This window comes from Fringilla coelebs, assembly GCF_963513975.1.
Source record: "Fringilla coelebs genome assembly, chromosome: 1".
In the NCBI taxonomy this organism is placed as follows: Eukaryota; Metazoa; Chordata; class Aves; order Passeriformes; family Fringillidae; genus Fringilla; species Fringilla coelebs.
In genome coordinates this window covers 33,058,262-33,080,312 of record NC_140028.1, presented here as the reverse complement: position 1 = coordinate 33,080,312, position 22,051 = coordinate 33,058,262, and the positions used below count along the sequence as shown (strand labels likewise).

Sequence of the window (22,051 nt, the reverse complement as noted above, 5' to 3'; positions counted from 1 at the left end):
TTTCTTGAGGTGTCAGGCTAACCTTTTCTAAATGTAACTCATTCCCTGCGAGCATCAAGATGTGCATGTTGAACCTGAACTTGCATGAAATACAGAGAAAGATAGTGCTTCTACTCAAACTATTCTCTTTGTCTTCAAGTTCCCTTCAGATGGTTTTTAAATAAAGGATGGATTTTAACATGGTGAAACAAAATGAAATTAAGTGTTGCTAGCGTTTCATTATTAAGAACAGGTTGCCATCATACTGAACTGTTGAAATATTACAGTTCTCTGCATAGCTCCTGACTTCTGGACAGGCAGATCAAGCACTTTGTTCTACAGGAGAGGTGGAATTTAGTTTATGGTGGTAATTTACATTGACTATGTGACCCCTGTCAGAATTGGAAAGAGAGATCAGCTCTGTTGGAGACAGACCTTTTATGTTAGTATCTATTTACAGCTGTATAGCTCTCAGGCAAAAGGTACATGGTAAAGCCTCATCCTGACTTTTAGGCTACAAAACAAATCTTGCTATTTCTGAAGACAACTAGGAACTACATTAGGTTTATTCCTGTGGAAACAGTTTAGTGAAAATATGACATAATATGTCATATTTATACAATATAACCATGTATTAAATCCATTGTGCCTAACTCTGCAAATTGGGAATACTTCAACTGAAGTAAAACCAGTGCAAAGCTGGTTCAGTAAGAGGAAAACCAAGTTGGTGCTACGTTTCAGAATTACTTTGCTGACAACACACCAAAACAGTTTTGCTGTGGCCAAAAGTAAGGTACAGAAAGTCTTGCACCGTGTATAGAAATACTGATTTCATTCAGCCCTTCTTAAAGCTTTCTGGATTATTCCTGTCTCTCTTCCTCTCAACCCCCACATTATGTGCCTACTAAATTGCTAGTGGCTCTCTGCCAGAAAAGCCATACTACTTACTTAGAAACCACAAGAGGCCCCTTCACATATACAATGGTTTAACTTTGATTAATTGAAAGAGGTATGAAGGTATGAAATTTGGCTGACAAATATAAACTGAAGTCCTTTAAATGTCAGGGACTACTGTTATGACAAAGGCTTATCAAGCTTCCACAACTAGTTGCAAAGTAGATTTTCTGCTGAGTTTGTGTTGTGAGAATGAGATGGGAGAAATGGGGCAGTGAAGATCAAGAGGATGATTCTGTGCTGCAAACAGGACATCACAAAAGGGGCAAAATCTGGTGACCCAGAAAAGTTCATATGTAGAAATGGGGAAATGGCCCTTTCTGAACTGTGCAGCACGTTTGTCAGTTAAGTTTTTGTCAGAATAGTATGAGTATAAAATTCACTAGTGTCCACTGGAATAAAGAGTGACTAACAAGCTGAAAGAACAGGAGATAGCCAGAGGAAAAAACTATTAGTATTTCATGACACTACTATCTGCAATAGCAAGTCTGACTCACATCCCCTTTAGAATCCCACATTGAAATTGAAATTAATTCAGAATTTTGGTATCTCTATAGGCTTAACTTTCTGAAAGGAAATTCATTATGTATTTTTGGCCTCATGTCAATGTATCAAGGCCATTATTCTGTAATTTCTCAGTTTTCTAATTATCTCTTTCTCTGTTGAAACTCTTCAGCTGAACCAAAATAAACACTTTCTATATGAATGATATGAATAGTGATATAAAACACAAAAGACTGGACTTTAAATAGGAACAAATAAGACTTTGCCCTTTCATCAAATCTCTCTAGTCTACAGATTTGTGCAGTCAGAAGAAACATTCAGACTTCTACATTTGGCATGCGTATGTGCCATTTCCCAGTAATCCTGTTTTGGTATTTATCAGTCCAGTTGCTACATTCTCAAACTACATTATTCCTTTCCCCTTCAAGTTTGATCTGTGAGCCAAAATTTGAGGCTTTTTAATTTACCTATTAGAGCAGAATGTCCAAATAAGGCACTCAGAAAGAAATAATAGTAGTCAAATAATTATCAAATAGCTCAAATAGCAGCAAACGCTTCTTGGGTTTTGGCCAGCAGCATGTTGCAAATATTTCAGTTTCTATGTCCATGCCATTATTGCTAAGTGTGGGAAGAACCTGAACACCTATAAAACTCTTTCAAGAATATCATATCTTTTAAGGCAGAGCACAGAGTCAGTATCTGTGATCAAGGAGTGATGACTGAAGGCTGGCCAAATGCTCTGATGGTGATTACGAAGCCATTATTGAGATTCATGATGACAAAAATAAGGTTTCTAAGTTCCCCTGTGCCTTAAAGAGCCAGGAGTGCTTAACTACAGCCCATCTCACCAGACCTGTGTTAGGCAGGTAAGGACACTTCATGGGCAGACCTTAGATGACTCATCCAAGCTGGACTGGACTGACTGGCAGTGCTGGGACTCTAAACCATCATAAAGGCCTCTGGCCGAACCACAATTGGTCATTTTCTCTTTCCATATGTGATGGAGGTGAAAACAAAAGAGCTATGAAAATAATTACTCTCTGTGTCCGGGACGTAATTTCCCGGCTTCACTTTTTATGATTAAGGGACACTCACAGATTAGCTCAGTGCATTTAAGGATTAAACAGCAATGAAATTTCACTCATTAAAATTCAGAATGTTTTATTTAGATAACACATAAGCAGAGATCTGATGGAAAAGAACTAGAATCTGGTTAGAAAACAATGGCCAGAATATAGATATCTCTAGCAAGGGTTGTGCAAGTTTCTGACTAAAATGCAAGACTCCAGCCTCAGACTATTATGAGTGATTTACATGTAATTCTCCTCCAAGGTTTCTCCACACAGCACAAAGCGGTGTCAGCACAACAAGATCCTGGCAATAATTCTAAATGAGACTGCTCATTTATTGGGAGAAGCACACAGCACTGCCAGCTTTTCTCCTGGGTAACTACATACACCTGAGATAAATCATGTATGGCCAGCTCAAGAATCCCAAACACAGCACTCCACGGCACAAAACCTCGGTGCATAAAACACAAAGGGCATCCCAGACACCAAAACACAGAAATAAACTCTAGAAGTATATTTTTTCACAATGCCAGGGATTTACTCACACATGTATGTTTTCTTGTTCCAGATTCACATGACATGCAAATGTACATTCATTTTACAGATTGCTTCAGTCAGGAACAAGCAGCATGGTACGAGTATGTATGGATGGGTACCATTCACTGGAGTGTGTACACAGAAATTTATGTGAAGGTCTGAAACCACTTGACAACTTATGCTGAAATTTAGCCCTTATTTTCAGTATTTTAAATTACTGAAAAGATGCAAATATTCTGATGGGCATTTTTAGCTACACGTAAAGGAAGATATAAGATGAATGTTTACCATGTTACAAATGAATGGGGAATGGCATAGCCAGAATTCTTATTTTATATGTTATTTTATACAGGAGAAAGTAAACTACACTGCATAAAACTGTATAGGAAATTATATTTTAGGGTACTTCTATCATAATGCTGCTTCACAAGCAGGAAATTTCTCATTTCTCTCATATTTATATAAAGATGTCTCTTCAATCTACCTTTACTAGAATATAATACTCCTCCCTAATTGCAAGTGTTCTCATGGAAACTGCAAAAATATTTCAGGATTTATCTTGCAATAAGCTGCTTTAAAAACTGGATCAATATGCAATTTCAGATAATGGCCGCAGTTAAACTGCAGAAATGATTCTGCAAATACAATGTTCCTAACTTCAAGAACAGCACAGTCTGCTGGCCTTCAGCATGCATTTCTGAATTTGAACATCTATTCTTTTGCATGGACAATGGCTGTGGTTTACTCAAACACAGCTGAGGAGGGTGAGAGACCTGTTGTACTACCACTTAATCATTGAGCTTGACTATAATATCCCAAACTACTCTTAGAAATGAGTTAACTAACAAGAGTCTGAGGGGAGCAAAAATAAAGGCTACCCTTTTCACACACCACTGCTTAGATGTTCACAGTTTGAAACACTACTTCTGTCAGGACAAACATTTTCTTTCTTGAACATTTAATAGGTTAAAAAAAAATACAAATTACCAAAAGAAAGAAGTCATCTGTGACACTGGAGTTCAAGTTTCCAAACTGAGAACTACTCTGAGTCAAAGTATCAGCAGGAGTCTTAGAATGCAAGACAGAAATAAACTAGGTAATAAAATGCCATTATGTTCAGCAATGCACAAATCTTCTGGATTGACAGGCCTGGACTATTTTGTTAGAACAAAGGATGGTATTCCTTTAAATCTACCCCTTAAAGGGAGAGCACCCAATTTAGTACTGAGTTTACAGAAGAGTTTCAAAGATTTTACATAGGCTTGGATTTACAGCAACAAGAAAACCAGAATAAGCTCAGAAATCAGATGTTAAAATAGCAATTTTGATTTGGAAAGAGTCTCATGAAACTGTTTACTTCCTTTGGCATCCTGGTAAAAATCTTTCTTTTTCATATGGGTCTTTTATCTTCCACATTATGTTGTTCATCTACAGTTAGTCATGTGAACTATCAAAGAAAAAATGAAACAAACCTGTTTCAGCTCCAAGTCTCTTTCATGCTTATTTATTGGTGAAGAAATTCAGGCACAGAAATACATTTAATATACTTGGTCATTTCAACCATTTTATCAAAGCCAATTTTAGGAGCTTTCACTACTTAGTATTGTAGTTCTCAAAAGCATGAATCCTTGTATTACATATTATCCATAGAGGTTTCCTAACAAATATTAGATCAGTTCCTTCAGACACAGAGCAATATGAGAGAGATTCCAAATACCACTTTTCATTCTTACTACCTGTTTAAAAATTCTGGTTTTGTTTCTTTTAGTAAAAACTAAACCAAAAAAAAAGGGGGGGGGGAAATCCCATCATCTAAACAAATCTTTTTTTAAAAGTTGAATAATAGACACAAAAACCAAGTCCAAGTTGGAAAAAAAATTATACCAGATGAAATAATAAGACATACACTAAAAAATTAAAAAAAAAAAAAGTCAGAAAAAAAGCATTGAATCAAACTGTTTCCTGCAATGCTGGAGTTCCTTGATGTAGTGCGATTACTAAATATAGTATTTTACTAATCTCAGCAGGGCGCTGGCTAACTGCATGCCCGTCAGATGTTTTTAACGGCCACCCCCTGTGGAACAAATCTAAGGAGAGCATGAAAAACACCCACATTTAAAAAAGCCCCCTTGCTAGATCATTAAGGAAAGATAAAGGCCTGTACATTGGGATGTGATATATAACACAATCACCGTGCCAAGAAAACATATGTTTGATTAGCGCACCTCAGGTTCATTAATCGCCGTGTCTGCCTCACAGCAGTGGGTACAGTTTCCTTCGTAGCTACTGCACCAAAGGGTAAAGACACTTGGTAGCTTAAAGACTGACAGTTCAGCAGTAAATCTTGAGCTATTCCAACATGCCTCTCTCACACAGTTTGAATAGCAGCTGTATCATAGCCTTAAATCTTCATTAAAATACAGTCCTAGGGTTTAGACGGCGAAATAAACCATTACTGCACCATAAATAGGCAACAACAAGCAGACTAAAGCATTGTCACAGGTTACTGAGGCAGTATTTCACCCTCCTGGCTACAGCAAGGCAGACACTTGACATCTACAAAACCCAGCAAAGTACAAATAACAGGAGAAAAAAAATATTTGATACGGTCTCCAAAGACAATATATAAAATATCTGCTAAATGCAAAGCAATTCTGAGCCAAAGAAGCTTGTACAGGTTTTTTTTGGTTTTGTTTTTTTTTTTTTTCCTGCTATTTAGATATCCTCTGAATTCAGAGCTCCTGTTTCAGTGATTCATGAGAACTGGAAGGTCGAGCCATATATTATGCTCAGTCAAGCAAGGGAGACCCAGCTCTGTCTGACCTCTGGATGTGATGTTTGGTTTCACAAAAGAGAAAATCAGCTGCCATCATAGCATAGAGGATAATCAGTGCAGTAAGGTGCTTACTGCTCACCTTCCATCTGTTAAATCTTAACCCAGGTATGTATTCATACAGACAGTGTCCCTTTGCAGCACATACAAAGTGAGCAACTATGTTTACAATGGCTGGTAAAGGTGAGAGCTGCAGAGAGGAAAGCTGTCTGATAGGAAAGCTGAAATCACGAGATGGAACTTTCTATTTAAAAAAAAAATCACACTTATATTGAAAACTACCTTGGTCTCCTGTTCACTTCCTCTATTCTGTAGATAAGATACATTTTTTTTTGGTCAACATAGGAGAGAGTAGCTTAACTACACTGAGTTTAAACACCTAATACAACCCTCCTCCCAAATAAATAATAAAAATATGATAAGAATTAATAAATTAATTATTCAGAAATTAACACAATGCAGAGCCCTACAAAATAATGGAAACTATAGCTGACATGGTTTTTGCAGAAACAACTTGTCTGCCATACACATAACAGGTAAATACTGTGTTTCCAGAGGGAGAAGCTTTAATTAATTTCATAATTCATGTCAAAAGAAAAAACTGGCAATCCTGAGATCTCCTGTTTTCATCACACGGCCTAAAATGTAGGAGGGAGGTGAGAGGGTGTGTATTGCTAATAACATACCCATGAGGATGAGCATGGCATGGAGCATTAGTGGAGGAGCCTGTGTCTTGGGTACAACCTGAACAACTGATGACGTGAGAGAGGAACTTGGTTACTTTGGAAAGACAAAGTTGCTTGAGTTCAAAATAACTTTCTAGCAACAGCATGAATGGAAGTTCTCAGGAACACTCTTTTTGAGGACTAAGGTTGTCACTGAAGTGAAGAGTGAAGCAAATATTAATGATGCTCTGTTTACAAACCACGTGTGAAAGCCCCAAAAGCTGAGTTAATGAAGGGAGAACAGGATCAGTGTGAAACTGTGAATAGAAAATCAGCTGCCTGAATAGGCTAAGAAATCTGACGCTGGTACAGACCCTGACGTTGTGCACTAACCTAGAAACAGGGCAATATGCATAAACCACCCTTCTTTAATTAAAACAAGAAACAACCACTTCACTTCCGAAAATTACCCTACTCCATTGTGCCTTCAGTTTTGAATGAGACTGAAGGAGAAGATATCCAAATAAACCCTCTCTTAAAGCCTCAGCTTCAGTCACAGAGAGTGGAATAAACTCTAACTTGTCTCCTTTCTCCTTCTTCACCTTTTCTTGTTGCCTCTCTTTTTAAGGGTTTTTTTCTTGAGAGCTGAATTCCCTTACTATAATTAAAACTAAACCCTAGTCTGCTATGAATTCACCACTGCACCTTCACATTTTTGCCAACTGAAACTTCCAGTCTTTCAAAGTTTGGGCTCTATTCCAAGCCAAGGTCTGTAGCTAAGTTATCAAGTCACATTAGGATTTACTGAGAAAGATTTTGGCAGAGAATGTAGTCCAGTGTGTTCAGTGCTGGCTGCAGTATTTTGAGAGATCCTGATAGCTTTTAAACTTTCTCATACATAAATCCCCTAAATTCTAAAATTGCCTATCAAAATATAACTCACATTTTTTCCATAGACCAAGTTACATGCAGGGATATGTGGGAGGATTTCAAACTCTTATTTGCAAGATGCCAAGCAGACAAGCCAGAATATTACCAAGGCGACATCCACACCACACCTGAGGACCCACACACTACCAGCAGCCAGTTATTCTCTGTTTACCTTCTTTCCTTTCAGAAACTGAAACAAAAAAGAGGCATCCAGCATTTTCTGGAGACAAGAAGAGCAAAACTTCAGCAGTGCTTGAATAAAGGGCTTGAAATAAGGAGAAAGGTAACAATGGCCAGGATAGAAAACTAGTTTAGATAGAATCCTGGCCCAGCTAGTTGGGTAGCTTGTGCTAGATTTGTATTTGTTTTCCTAATGCTGCACACTCATGAGTCAAGTTGGAAACACTCTTGCTGCAGCAAATACTACCTCCTGCAGTATGCTCTGTGAACAAATGGGCTACATTTCCATATTGCATACCTTTCCTTATGGCAACTCATATGAGAATGATTTTTATGTTTCTTTTTTCACAGAATGCTGCCACCATTCTTACTTCCTTTCAGGTCAAAAATAGGATAATATGAACTAGATGGTCTGTAGTCCACAGAATCATTTCTGAAATAAATGGAAACTATAAAACCACTTCTTGTAGATCTACCTTGGGTCACTGCCATCAACTGTGGTGCTGCCTACCTTCCCTCAGAAGTTAGGTGATTAAGAAAACCTATAAACCAGCATGCAATGAAGTCCAGGTGCTTTGATTTTTACATGAGGATCTCTCTGAAGATCAATTCTTGCTATCATCTTGTTCTGGTTTATCTCTCCCTCTATTTCACATTCCCAACATATTTTCTTTCCTTTGGCTAGTCATGTATAAATCAGGATTTGGAGACCTAGAAGTCCTTTCCTACATAACACAGCCACTTGATGTCAAGTTGATTTTCAGTAGCAGGACACCTGCAAGTTTCTGAGAGCTAACTAAAGACTCTCAATCATCGAGTTGTGCAAATCAGAAATGTCCCTTAAATTGTTAATAAAATCCTGCCTGACTTGCTGTCATTCTTGGAGAAAACTTTTTCCCCTTTAAATACAACAAAAAGTAGTAGTTATCTTGAAAAATGAGTACATTTTGCAGGAAATAACCCAATAAAAAGGTGTAAGTTCTCTTCCAAGCACAATGACTGTAAGTTTACATGGATAAAAGGAGCTTTCCTATTCCCTGGCTTCTGCCTAGTGGCACACAGTGGCAAAGATGCTACTGAAGCATAAAAAGCTGTACCCAGTTTTGACTGGGATGGAGCTACTTTGCTTCATAGCAGTTTGCTTAGTGCTATGTTTTGGCTTTATGACCAAAAGCGTGGCTAACACACTGATACTTATTGCTGAGCTGTGCTCACACAAGGGCTTTTCTGCTTCTCACACCACCCCACCAGCAAGAAGGCTGGGGATGTGTAAGAAGCCAGGAGGGGACACAGGCAGGACCCCAACTGAGCAAAGGGATATCCCACACCATATGGCATCACGCTCAGCATACAAAGCCAGGGCAACAAGGAGGGTGGGGGTGTTTGGAGTGATGGTGTTTGTCTTCACAAGTCACTGTTACATGTGACGGAGCCCTGCCCTCCTGGGGATGACTGAGCACCTGTCTGCCCAGGGGAAGTGATGAATGAATGATTTGTTTTGCTTTACTTGCATGTGTGGCTTTTGCTTTCCTTATTAAACAGGCTATATCTCAACCCTTGAGTTTTTGCACTTTCACCCTTCTGGTGGTTCTCCCACATCCCACTGAAGGGGAGTGAGAGCAGCTGCATGGAGCTGATCTGCCCACCAGGGAATACCTGCAACAATCCCTTCTGGCCAGTGTGGGGCATGAGGAGTTAGAGGTAACAACTGATTTGATCAGAGCATGCTATACCAAATTTATATCTGTTCAGCTATTAGTTGTCAGGCTCCTGTGCTTGCTTGCCTGGATGTAGATTAGTAACTAGTGCTCACAAGTGACTGCTTTTTGCTTCTTTTGTTTCCTTTTCTCCTTATCATCCTATTCTGTTCTGCTTGGGAACATATTAATAACAGGAATGGGCTGGCAGACAGCCAGGGCATTGCTCCCATCCCTGTGCTGGACAGGCTGGAACTCAACTTCACAGGACTGTGACTGTGGCTAAAATCATGATGGTACAACCAAAACCATACATGGCCATGGAGAAGCCCATACTAGAGCAGGTACTCCCCTGAAGGGAGAGTGACCTATGGATGTTGTCATTCTGGAACAGTTACATCCCCAAAGGATGGTGGTCTGTAGACAAATCCCCACTGCCCATGTGGTCTGAGGGCCTGTGTGTAATCTCAAACTGGAGGAGGGACAACAGGAAGAGTTCATTGCAATGCTGAATCCTATGGTCTGGTCCAAAGGGATGAGGCCTGAAGATTGTAATGGAAACGCCTTTAAATTGTTGTAACCCAGGATCTGAGCTGCAAGTCATGGGAATTACTACAGCAGGAACCCCTTGCTGCTAGCCAGGCAAGGAGCAAAGGGAGGAGTTTGCTGCAAACCCTAATATGTTTTGTTGTTAAACCCTGTAATTTGGCCTAAAGGAACCAGAGATGGACACTGTCACAGGAATACCTTTAAACTTTTGTAACCCAGGATGTGAGTAGTATGCTATGGAAATTTGCACAGCAGGAACCATCTGAACCAATGGAGGAGAAGCCTCACAAGATGTGAAAGTACAGCAGCGACCCAAGCTGAGCTGTCTTTGGTGCCCAGTAACTCCATGCACCACCTCACCTGTCCTGAGTGAACTGACTGAATACAGACTGAATAACAGATTGAATACACATGGACTAAATGGACTCAATGGACACTTTGTGGACTTTTAAAGGGGTGATCCACAGACTAAGGTAATGATTTCCATGTATACATTCCAGGAGGCGTAAGAGAGGTGGTTAATGAGGCACAATCTATCAGATAATATGGGACTGGAGTACAGTGTCAATAGTATGGAATAAAGGGTGGATTACACTGGTTTTTTTCTGGGATGGAGCTAATTTGCTTCATAAAAGCATGAATAGTGCCAAGTTTTGGATTTGTGACCAAAACACTGTTGTTAACATACTGGTACTTTGGCTGCTGCTGAGCCGGGTTTGCTCAGCACCAAGGCCGTTTCTGCTCCTCACCCTTCCCATCAGTGAGCAGTCTGGGAGTGCACAAGGAGCAGGGAGGGGATACAGCCAGGACATCTGACCCCAGCTGACCAAAGGGATATCCCACATCCTGCTCAGTGATAAAACCTCGGGACAGGAGGGGGACATTCAGCATGATGACACTTGCGTTCCCAAGGCACCGTCACACGCGATGGAGCCCTGCTTTCAGGAGCTGGCTGAACATCTGCCTGCCCACAGGAAGTGGTGAACAAATTCCTTGTTTTGCTTTGCTTGCACACACAGCTTTTGTCTTCATCTCAACTCCTGAGTTTTATCACTCATGCCCTTCTGATTCTTTCCCTTATCCCACCAGGGGGGAAAGAGTGAGCAGCTGTGTGGGGCTTAAGCTGCCCACCAGAGTTAACCCACAACAAAAGCCTATAGTAATTGGAACATCAGGCAGTAGTGTGTAATTGGTGAAAGTGCACACTTCCCATTAGAAAAAATCCCCACAGCTTTCAGAAGACACAGAAACTGAGATAATGAGGGCTTTGTCAACCATTTCTAAAGGTGTTTATACTCCCTGAGGGTAAGAGACAAACATTGCTGTTGAGATTATTGTACTGGCCATTGAGCATGGCACAGTACAAGCACACAGGAGATAAGACCCTTCTGCCAAAAGCCAGGCTTTAATACTTCTGGTGAAGACAGAGCACAACATCATTCCACACATCATTTTACAAAAATTATCTGACCAATGAGCAGGAACAGTGATAGTACACCTGACTAAGAGCTCAGGCACCAGGACAGGAAACAAAAGCCCAACTCCACTGCTTGTTTTACAGAAGCAGGTATTGATAATGTATGGAGCACAGTCACTCTCAAGCTACTTGAAGGGAATTAAAGAATAAGTGATTATTATATTTTTAATATAAGTTCAATAATTCCCACTACCCTTTGAGTGTTAACACTAAGGCAAATCAGCTGATCACAGTTCCCTCTGGGCCTGACTGTACACTGCTATTTCAGAATAATTTCACTAATATTTGCAGTCTGGTCAATCCTGCTGGGAAAGAAGCCCCAGTGGTTCTGGGAGTGTGGGGAGGGAAGGGGTTAGATGTACAGTGACATGCATAGAATTATAGGGGGTCTTGACTTCAAATGAGGGCAAATAAATACTGTCTTTAACAGTCTTATTTCAAAAGTATTCTTCTCTAACACAATCCTGCAAACACCTTCACTTTTTAATATCCTAATTTTTTTCAATTTTTGGAGATAGGATCTTCAAAGAACCATTTATCTGAAAACATTTTGTAGACATAGCTTTCAAATCTGTTTTATATTAATGATGCCAAGAAGTCTGATGCTGTAATTTCAAAAGCTTCCTTTAATTATTATTTGGGTTTTCTACTTTGAACAAGTGATGGGACTTTCATATTCTTCAGCACTAGCCCATTTTCTGGGATCCCAGTCCCAAGCTGACAGTGACCACAAACTGTGCCCACAGCCAACACATTCAAGGACAGAACGGTATCACCTGGATTTACACACATTCTTGTTTTTAGCACTTGCTGCACTTTCTCTCTTTGGCTTTATCTGGAGATTTGCTAAAACACACCTTTTGATTCATTCATTTGCAGGGAGCTTTGAAAATACACTCTCTCTGGCAGCTAACACTATAACCACAACTATCTTCATGATAATAGATTCAGTGCATAGAACCCTTCCCTCCATAAAACCAATAAACTGCAAAACAGTGTGTAGAGTGCCCCAGCTAGTGAAGTGGAGGTAAGGTACCTAATCTGCACAGGTGTATATGAAAATCCCTAACAGCTTCTACCTTTTCAGATGATTTTACAGCTTTAAATGACTTCTTATTAGCATCCATTGCTGTGTCAATTTCAAAAATGGTATTTAGGTGCTTTTTAAAAATCTGACCTGTCAGAGAAATCATCAATTATGTACAAATCAGACCAAAACTACAGGTCTTTCCTTGGAATCCACTAAGGGTAGAATTTCCCTGAAATTCTCCTCACATGCATACCTCAGTAGTGAGATCCAAGCACTCCTACACTGATTTCCAAATCCAACCTCCACAAAGTGTTTTGTTTTGTTTAAGGCCACTGTAGGAAAATGTTTGAGCTCAGTGTCAACCCTAATACAACTGCAGAAGTTTAATTTCAGCCTAGTCCTGCCAACAATTCAAACCCATGCACTGGAATGTATGAGCCACAAGTAAACCTGACTCTAGAGCATCCAGCAGGACCTCTCCTGTGCGTGCAACCATTCAGAAACGTGTGCCATTGGGGAAAGGAGAAACATTTAGAAATGCCAGACAGTAAAACATTTAAGTATCCATGTATAAAATGGAACAGTTAACGAGTAAACAAATGCGGAGGGGAAAAGAAAATTGTGTAACCGTTGCAACCAAAGGAGAACATCACATAGAGACTATATCCTGTGTGAGGTTTTGTTATGGAGCCACTACAGGGGAAAAGTTAAGACCTCCAAGCCCTGCCAATGTAGCAAGCCAAATATGCCTACAGCCACGTATTGGGACTGATTGTGGGCACTCAGTCCTGGAGTTTTACATTTTTTTATGATCTTTGCTTCATGGAAATTCACAGTGGAATTTCCTACTGGACTACCTGCAACTTGCATTTTGCTTCAGTAAAAACTGGAGGCTCAAGTTATACATGTGTAAACAGCTTCTCTAAATGTTTCCATTTAAACAAATTCTCTGAATAATTGACTGCACTTAAATGGTCAGCAGAAATAACTGTAACTTTCCTAGTCTGGTTACAGAACAATGGCCAAAATACCACATAGTCACTTAAAAATAACAATTTTACCAAAGCTGAATTTTCCTTTAAACCATTTCCAGGCAAAGTCTGCAAAACAATTAACTGGGTAGATAGCATTCATAAATACGAAGCAAGCACTAAAATGCTTTATTCAGAGTTTGTAAAGGCTTGCTTGAAGAATTTGTGTTTAATTATCACAGGTAATTTGAAGCCTGACCTTTGAAAGTCTCCAAGCTAAACACCTGTTCTTCAGTAACACTGAGCTGCTGCTTATCAATTACAAATGTCTTTAGAATAATAAATCATAAAGAATGAAAATGCAATTTTTTACTGCTTAACTATACATTGGTCCCAATAACTTAATATTAAGGGCTTACAATAGAACATAGCTGAGATCATATACAAACAGTTTAGAAGAACTTAAATAAATGTGTTTGAAAGAAGTGTCGCCTGCAGCTAAAGCAGTTCAAGAAAACCATTCAAATAAGCAAATAACATTGTTTACATTTACAAATGAAACATCATATGAGTATTTATTGATTTTTTTAAAAAATTCAAAAAATACATTGTAACAGAACAGAATGTATACGCTCTTCAATGAAAGACAAAAACTATGGTTATCATCTGGACCAGAATACAAATACATGCTAACAATTTAAAAATCATTTTGGGTCATTCAGGAAACATGAAACAAGCTAGCTGTTAGGAAATGCAGTAGTCTTCTCCTTTAGTAACTAGGCCTGAGAAAGTTAACCTGTAAAGACATCGGCTTTTAAACTCTAAAACACAAAGAGCTTTCTAGGCTGAAATGGTGAAGAGACCTGTGATATGCACCTGACAGGCCACTGAGCCATTTCCCACAGAGATTCTGTTCACTGCTCCACCTCAGCTCAGCCATCCAGCAGCGGCAGAGTTTCACATCAATACCAGGCTTATTGAAGTGAGGTGTTATAAAGCATGCTAAGATGATGTAAAACCAGCAGTTACATACACAGCGGATAGATGGTAATAATCAAGATTCCGTACCAAATTCCTTGCTTTGTATTAGGGCCAAGCAAAAAGTAGTAGTCTGGTTCATGGATGAAAAGGATTATATTTTTTGGCTCAAGGTAAGACCCTTTAAAAACAGTTTCTACAAAAGCATCTAGAATCAAAGCATGAGGAAAAAAAAAAAACCAGGACAAACACAACTAATCATTTTACAGTAACCACATACTGTAGGCAAGTAGGACCCAAAACAGTAACATAAATTGTGCATCAGTTCTATGAAAATAAACCGTTACTAGGAGACACAAGCAATCTGACAAGATGTGAAAGTGAGCAGTGAAAACTTCATGGATTGAATTTCTTTTCATCAGAATTAATCTCTTTCTACTGCAGGCAGGTAATAAATGGAACTCAGGAAAACTGAATTCCTATTAGCAGCTTAACTCTACTACAGTGAAGCTCAGGATATTACTGGTACTTTCATTAAGAGACATTCAAATGAATGAAGCAAAAATGACATTTCAAAAATGAAGACCAAAAGAAAGCTGAATGTACATTTTAGACAAAAAACTGTTAAGTCAAATCCACAACTGGTGATATCTGATGTAAGAAAAAGTAATTTAACTATGCTGCTTATACCAACAGAACATCTGACACTATTTCTTGAATTCTAGCAGCTTTTTTAAAGTCACTCAACAACTGCATACCTTGTAAATTACATGGGCTTTGACAAAAAAACTCATTATCAGGCATGCAAAAGGAACCTCTCATTTTTAGAATTTAGTTACATGATCAAATTACATATGCTAAAGCATACAAAACCAACTCTTCAAATGAAGCAAATTCACAATTCTGAAAGGGGAAAAAACTCCAGACAAAACAAAAACTCAAAACCTGTGACAGGAAAAAGTATATTTCTACATATATCTCTGACAGTTCAACACTGTAAAATGAGCCACTATCCATACACACGTGTAATTCTGCATGTAATGGGATAGGGAAGAGGCTTCCTCTTCCTAACTTCCACACCACAGAAATGACTGGATGTACTACAGAGGCTGCCACTGTCCTATGAAATATAGGGTACTTGGCATTGCTGGATACAGTGTTCAAGGACTATGCACTGACCCAGCATGGTTCACCTTACATTCTCTAGTATTGACTATGATGGCAAAAACAGTCTGCATTGCTCTGACACCAGCTTGGCTTCTAAGCTGCACCTTCTGAACAAAACACCATTCTCAGGTGTCCTGGTTCCAGCCAGGAAAGGGTTAACTTTTTCAGTAGCCAGGAGGTGGCAGGACTAGGACCTGGAGGTTATTCTGTAACACCTCACATCACTGCTGCAGGAAGGGAGTCTCTTGGGGGAGACAGGGAACCCTTCTGGTCAAGTAGTGTGGCAGAGGGAGTGGTTGGGTATTATCTGTTGGTGGGGGGTCTGTGTGATTCTTGTACTCTCTGTCATTAATATTGGTCAAATTCTTATCTCACGGCTGTTTCCAATAAGTTGTTCTTATCTCAGCCTGTGATCTTTGCCTTTTGTGCCTCCAATTTTCCTCTCCATCCAGTTTAAGGGATGGGAGGAGGGGGAGGGAGGAGCGAGTGAGCAGCATGTGGTTTGGAGAGTCTCAGTGGGAGCACTAAATTGGGGAGTACCATTCCTAAATCACTACAGCCTTATTGGGCACCCAGTGTGTGGCATCAAGGGTTGAGGTAACAACAGATCTGTCCAGAGCAGCTTGGAAACAAATTCAGTCTAAGCATTTGTTGCATTAACTCCAGAGCCACTGGTCACAATGCCGCTTGGTCTGTTCATGTGGTTGTGGTACCTAACCCTGTATTCACATATGTCCCCTATATTCCTATATGTGGTCCTTGTGATGTTCTTCTTCAGAGCAGGGAGAAGGATTGGAGTTGCTTTTTTGCTGTATTATGGGATATCAGCCTATGACTGATCAAGGGCAATGAGTGTAATTTCATAAGTATATTCAGTGCTGCTCTCCTACCTTTACTTTAGGCACTGTCTTTGCAAGTCAATTAGTAATCACACTCAGTCTGTAGGGAAACAGGTTACAACAGCTTTTGAGAATTTTGAATTTCCCTTGGATGTTAAGGAAAGCATGTTCTTGCAGCTAAGACTCACTGGTCTCAGTCCACACCATGTTAAGAGTCAAGAAACAGATTTCTAGGAAGTTCTTTTAGAGATCTGCCCCAAGGGTGGATAAGCATGAGTGGCGTGAAACGTGGCAAAAAATTAAGAAGATTTAAAAAAAAATTTCCACTCCAGTGGTTTGGAAGTTCATCCCTGAACAACTACAGGATCCTGCTAAAGTGACAGAATATTTGCAAGGAGCATGCTGTGGCAGCTCAAGAAAGGGGAAACTTATTGTAGTGTGCTGGGCCTGGCTATGCTTTAGTGGACACAATCCAATACTAGACAGCACCCTCAGGGGAAAGAGGAAGAAAACAGACCCACAGGCACTGCAGCCTGATTTTGCAGGTGAACCCAAGGAACCACCTGTGGCAGTAGTAGTTGCCCCTGTACAGAAAAAGAAATCCAAATCAGCTCACTTAGTGAGGGATAAAGAGGGCCAGAGATAATCACCTGATCTCTATTTCCAGGTGTATTGAGTTTTCATGGCCTAGGTTTTGGAGGGGGCTGGGAGGGAGGGGCTACAAGGATGGCTTCTGTTAGAAGTTGCCAGAAGCTCTCTCCATGTCCAGCAGAGCCAATCCCTGGTAGTTCCAAAGATGGATGTGCTGCTGGCCAAGGCTGGGCCAATTAGAAACTGTGGTAATACCACTGAGAAAACATATTTAAGAAGAAAGATAAATAAAAAACTGTTGTGCAGTTGAAATTGTGGCTGGAAAAGGGTAGAGTGAGAACATGTAAGAAAAGCTCTGCAGACAGCAAGGTCAGTGCAGAAGGAGGGGCTCCAGGCACCAGAGCTGGGATTCCTCTGCAGCCCGTGGTGATGGCCATGGAGAAGTAGCTCTGCCCCTGCAGCCCATGGAGATCCATGGGGATGCAGAGATCTGCCTGCAGCCTGTGGAGGAGCCCCACACTGGAGCAGGTGGGTGCCTGAGAGGAGGCTGTGAGCCCACGGGAGACCTGTGGAGAGAGGGGCCCTGCTCCTATCCTGGAGCAGCCTGGCCTTGAAGGACCGCACTGCATGGAAGAGTCACCCATGCTGCAGCAGTTTGGGCATGGACTGCTGGGATGGAGTCACAGTGCAGCAGTTTGGGCATGGACTGCTGGGATGGAGTCACAGTGCAGCAGTTTGGGCATGGACTGCTGGGATGGAGTCACAGTGCAGCAGTTTGGGCATGGACTGCTGGGATGGAGTCACAGTGCAGCAGTTTGGGGAGGACTGCAGCTCGTGAGATAGACTCACAGTGGAGAAGTTCATGAAGAGTCTCCTGTGGGAGAGCCCACAGTGCAGCAGGGGAACAACTCCTCTCTCTTGGCAGTGGGAGAAGCCACAGGTGATGAACTGACCAAACCCCCATTCCCTCTGTCCCTTCGCTGTCAGTGGGAAGGAAGGAGGGATGAGGTAATATTTTGCTGAAGCCAAAAGGCTGTTAAATGAAAGTTGTTGGTTCTATGTGGTGTTGCTTGAGGTTTGGATTTGTTCTGGTTGTTGGGTGTTGCTGTGAGCTGGGAGAGGGGTAGAGTTGAAGACCTGACCAAAAGGAAGTAAGATGAGAGGGGAGGAGACAGAAAAGTAGGCGGTCAGGAGATAATGTAAATCCCCGAGTAGCCAGCCAATGGGAAGGGGGTCAGGGATTACCCCCTAGATGGGAAAAGGTAAATTTTGTAGCCATTCTGTTGGAGGGTGTGTGTGCTCAGCTCTAGGGGAGAGAGGTACACACCTGGCTCGGTTAAATCTTTACTGATAAACAGTTTTCTTTTGTGTAGGCAAAAGTTTGTCCCCATTTAATTGTATCTAAAAGTTAGTTCATTTCTAACAAGGGGAAGGTGTTTTCAAGGTTCTTCTTGTATTTCTCATTATTCTGCTCTGATTTTGTGAGTAATAAATTCAATGCCTGTCTCTGAGTTGATATGCATTGGGGAGTACCTGTTTTGCCCATGACAGTATTTGATGAATGATCTCTCCCAGGCCTTACCTCAACCCATGGACCCTTCATTATATTTTCTCTCCCCCATCCAGCTGCAGAGGAGAGAGTGGCTTTGGTGGGTGCTTGGCATCTGACCACTACACCAGGTGAGCAAAAATACATCAGCCACCAGCCAGGAGAGCCCCTGGTGACCTGGCTGCTCCTGTGCTGGGACATTGTGTCCCACAGTATGAAACCAGGTGGTAATAAAGCCAAGCAACTGGAATCCCTGTCACAGGATGCAGGTATTGACAATGGGATTGGGAAGAGGACAGAAACTCTCAGCCTCTGGAAGTGACTCCTGTCAAGCAGAGGGAGCGGCGTTCTCTCAAGGATGATCTCATAGTGTGTCCAAACAGGTGGAATGCCATGGAGAAAGGTATCCAGTACCTGAGAGCATTAGCTGTGCTAGAGGTACTTTATAGAGATTGAAATAAAGAGCAGCTCTCTGTAGCTCCAGATGAGGTCCAGGGTACACAGTCCATGTGGTGGAAGTTTGTGCAGAGCACGCCACCATCATATGCCATTGACATTAATGGCAATTAGGAGAACAAACAGCGCTTCAGGTGACTACCTGACTCTGGCAAGATGAAGATCATATTTTTGCCTCACTACCAACCTGCACCTCAGCCATGGCACAACTGCTCAAGATGGCAGACAGATCTGAAAGACCTGAACAAGCTAGAGAGGACATGTCCCATGGGCCTCCAGTATAGACCAGAGTCCTTGCTATTGGTAGCAAATGCCCACCTGCTTGAGAGAGAGGGTGCACACCACAAGATAACCTGTGGTTTTACTTGCACAACCATAGGAGGGACATGAGGAAGTGCCCAAACAGCACCTGTGCCCAAACAGCACCTGTGCCCAAACAGCATGGAACCAGGAGTTGAGAGAAAGAACAACCACTGCAGAATATCCTTCAAGGATAAATACCACTCCAGTTTCCAGTGGACAAATACTCAGAATAGGAGGGCTGATGTTGCTTGAATCTATTTGAAGTACCTTCAGTTCAAATTTGTGAGCAACAAATACCATGACCAGAACTGGAGGGGTCCTGCCTCCAGCAAGGTGGAGGACAGCGACAATCAGATCTCTTGGGTTGTGTGGATCTGATGGCTTGGCACACCAGACCCACAGGAGTTTAAGGCTTTACTTGACCCCAGTGCACCATGTACCCTCATGCTACCAAGATAAGTAGGGGCAGAATCCTTCTCTGTTTCTGGGATGACAGGGGATCCCAAGAGCTGCCTGAACTGGGAGATGTACTGAACCTCACTGGGTATTGGGAGAGACTGGAGGAGACTGCTTGCTCAGAACATTTTGGGGGTGTATGTGGGCAAAGGGGCAGGTTGGGCCCTGGTGGGGCAATGTCCTGCTCCACACACTCCATCCTCTAGAGCCTGTATCCCAGCCCCATAGTGACTGCCAATCACAGGCACACGGGAGGCAGTGCTCCTCCTCATCTCAGAAGCCCTAACCCAGCTCCTCAGTGGCTGCCAGACCAGAAGTCACACCTGGAAGAAGGGACCAGGAAAGCCAAAGGATACTTAAGCCAGGACACCAAGCAAGCACATGTCTTGACCCTACCTTCCCATGGATTTTATATCAGCTGGAAGACCACTGGAAGCCAGCAGTGGTAGCTATAGTCATTCTTTTCTGCATCTTTTCTCTCTTTCTTTTTCTCTTTCCTCCTCTTCTTATAATGCCTTCTCCAAGTTTGAGTAACTTAAACTTGGATTTGTTGGAGTTTGCTAAGCTGATCAGGCTTAGAGTTTGCTAAGTTAAGGCTTGGCAAAACATTTTATGTTGATTGAATGTTGCTCTAAACTTTTGCCTAAGTTCTCTGATTTTCTAAAATTTGCCAGTAAAGTATTTGTTGTTTTCATCTCTTGAGAATACCTTGTTGGTATTTCTCCTTTGCATCTAATTCAGGGTACATAAAAAACCTGCAAGCCCTTTTAAAAGACCTGTCGAGTGAGTTCTGGGGTCTTACAGGAATGAATGTCAAAACCACCCCATTGTGATGGGCCAGAGGCCTTGTGCATCCTTGGCACAGACTGCCTCAGGAGTGAGTATTTCAAGGACCCAAAAGGACATGCAGTACACCTGGAACCAACTGCCCAGGGGTGGAAAGACATTCCCACCATTTACCGTAGAACGATCCAGACTGCACTGGAAGAGAGTGAAGCTTCATAACACTTGCAATATATTGATGACATCATTGCGTGGGGCAACCAAGCAGAGGAAGTTTTTGAGAAAGGGGAGAAGATAATCCAAATCTTCCTGAAGGCTGGTTTTGCCTTAAAGCAAAGTAAGGTCAAGGGACCTGCCAGGAAATCCAGGCTTTAGGAATAAAAGGGTAAGATAGATGTCATCAGATTCTAATGGCCATGGTCAACAGCATCTATGTTCTCACCAACCATCAAGAAGCAAATACAGGTTTTCCTAGGAGCTGTGGGCTTTTGGAGAATGCATATTCCAGAGCTCAATCAGATTGAAAGCCCTCTATATCTTAAGATGCAAAGATGAATTCTTTTAAGCGGGGTCCTGAAAAACAAGCTTCTGAACAAATTAAGGAAGAGATTGTTCATGCAGTAGCTCTTGGGTCAGTCAGGACAGGACAAGATGTGAAAGCTGTGCCCTATACTGCAGTTGGGGAGAATGATCCTCCCTGGAGTGTCTGCCAAAAAGTACCAGGGGACACTGGAGGATGACTCCTGGGATTCTGGAGTTGGGGATACAAAGGATCCAAGGCCTGCTACACAACTGAAAAAGGGATACTGGCATCTCATGAAGGGGTTCAAGTTGCGTCAGAAATGATTGGCACTGAAGCACAGCTTCTTCTGGCACCCTGGCTGCCAGTGCTGGGCCGTATGCTTTAAGAGAAAGTGGCATGACATGTAGAAGAGACTAATGCTACATAGAGTGAACTGTGCTGATCATACAGTGAGCTTGAATAGGAAACCCCAAAAGCTCAGGGATCTTGGAAATCATCATGAACTACCTCCAGGGGTTTAGATTTTTGGGTGAGAACAGTCTGTGCTGTTGAGTTGTGTAACATTGCTTGCTGAATGATGCTGTATTTCATAACTGTGATGGACAATGAGTATGGACTGCTCCAGATGCACCAGTAGTGAATTTGTGATGCAGCCTGCAACCACCTGACAGCACACCAGCCCTCCTGACCTGGAAGACATCTATGATGTGTCGCCCTATTCTTCTAAGTTCTTCTAAGCCTTCTGATGTTTACATTTTTGAAATGGAGTTTCTCACACACTTTTCATGTAAACACTGACTGTTTCGTTTTCCTTTCTGGAGGAGGAGAAATTTGATGGACTGTTGGTCTGACCAGTGTGGCTGGAGAGGTGGCAATTTTATCCTCCAATCCATGGCCACTTTTGAAAGTCTATAAATATTGGAATTCAGAAATAAACTTCTGTCTTTTTACCTTGGACGTTTCAGCTTGTGCATGTCGTTCATTTTGTGTCCTATTGTGACATCGATGGATAGAACCCACGGTCACGGAC

At 41.5% G+C, this 22,051-nt stretch overlaps 1 protein-coding gene across 2 annotated transcripts in view; it reads right to left on the bottom strand.

Annotated features, from left to right (window-relative positions):
• Positions 1 to 22,051, bottom strand: part of STAU2 (staufen double-stranded RNA binding protein 2) — a 170,228-nt gene that overhangs the window by 61,964 nt on the left and 86,213 nt on the right. The gene's annotated exons all lie outside the window — the stretch shown is intronic.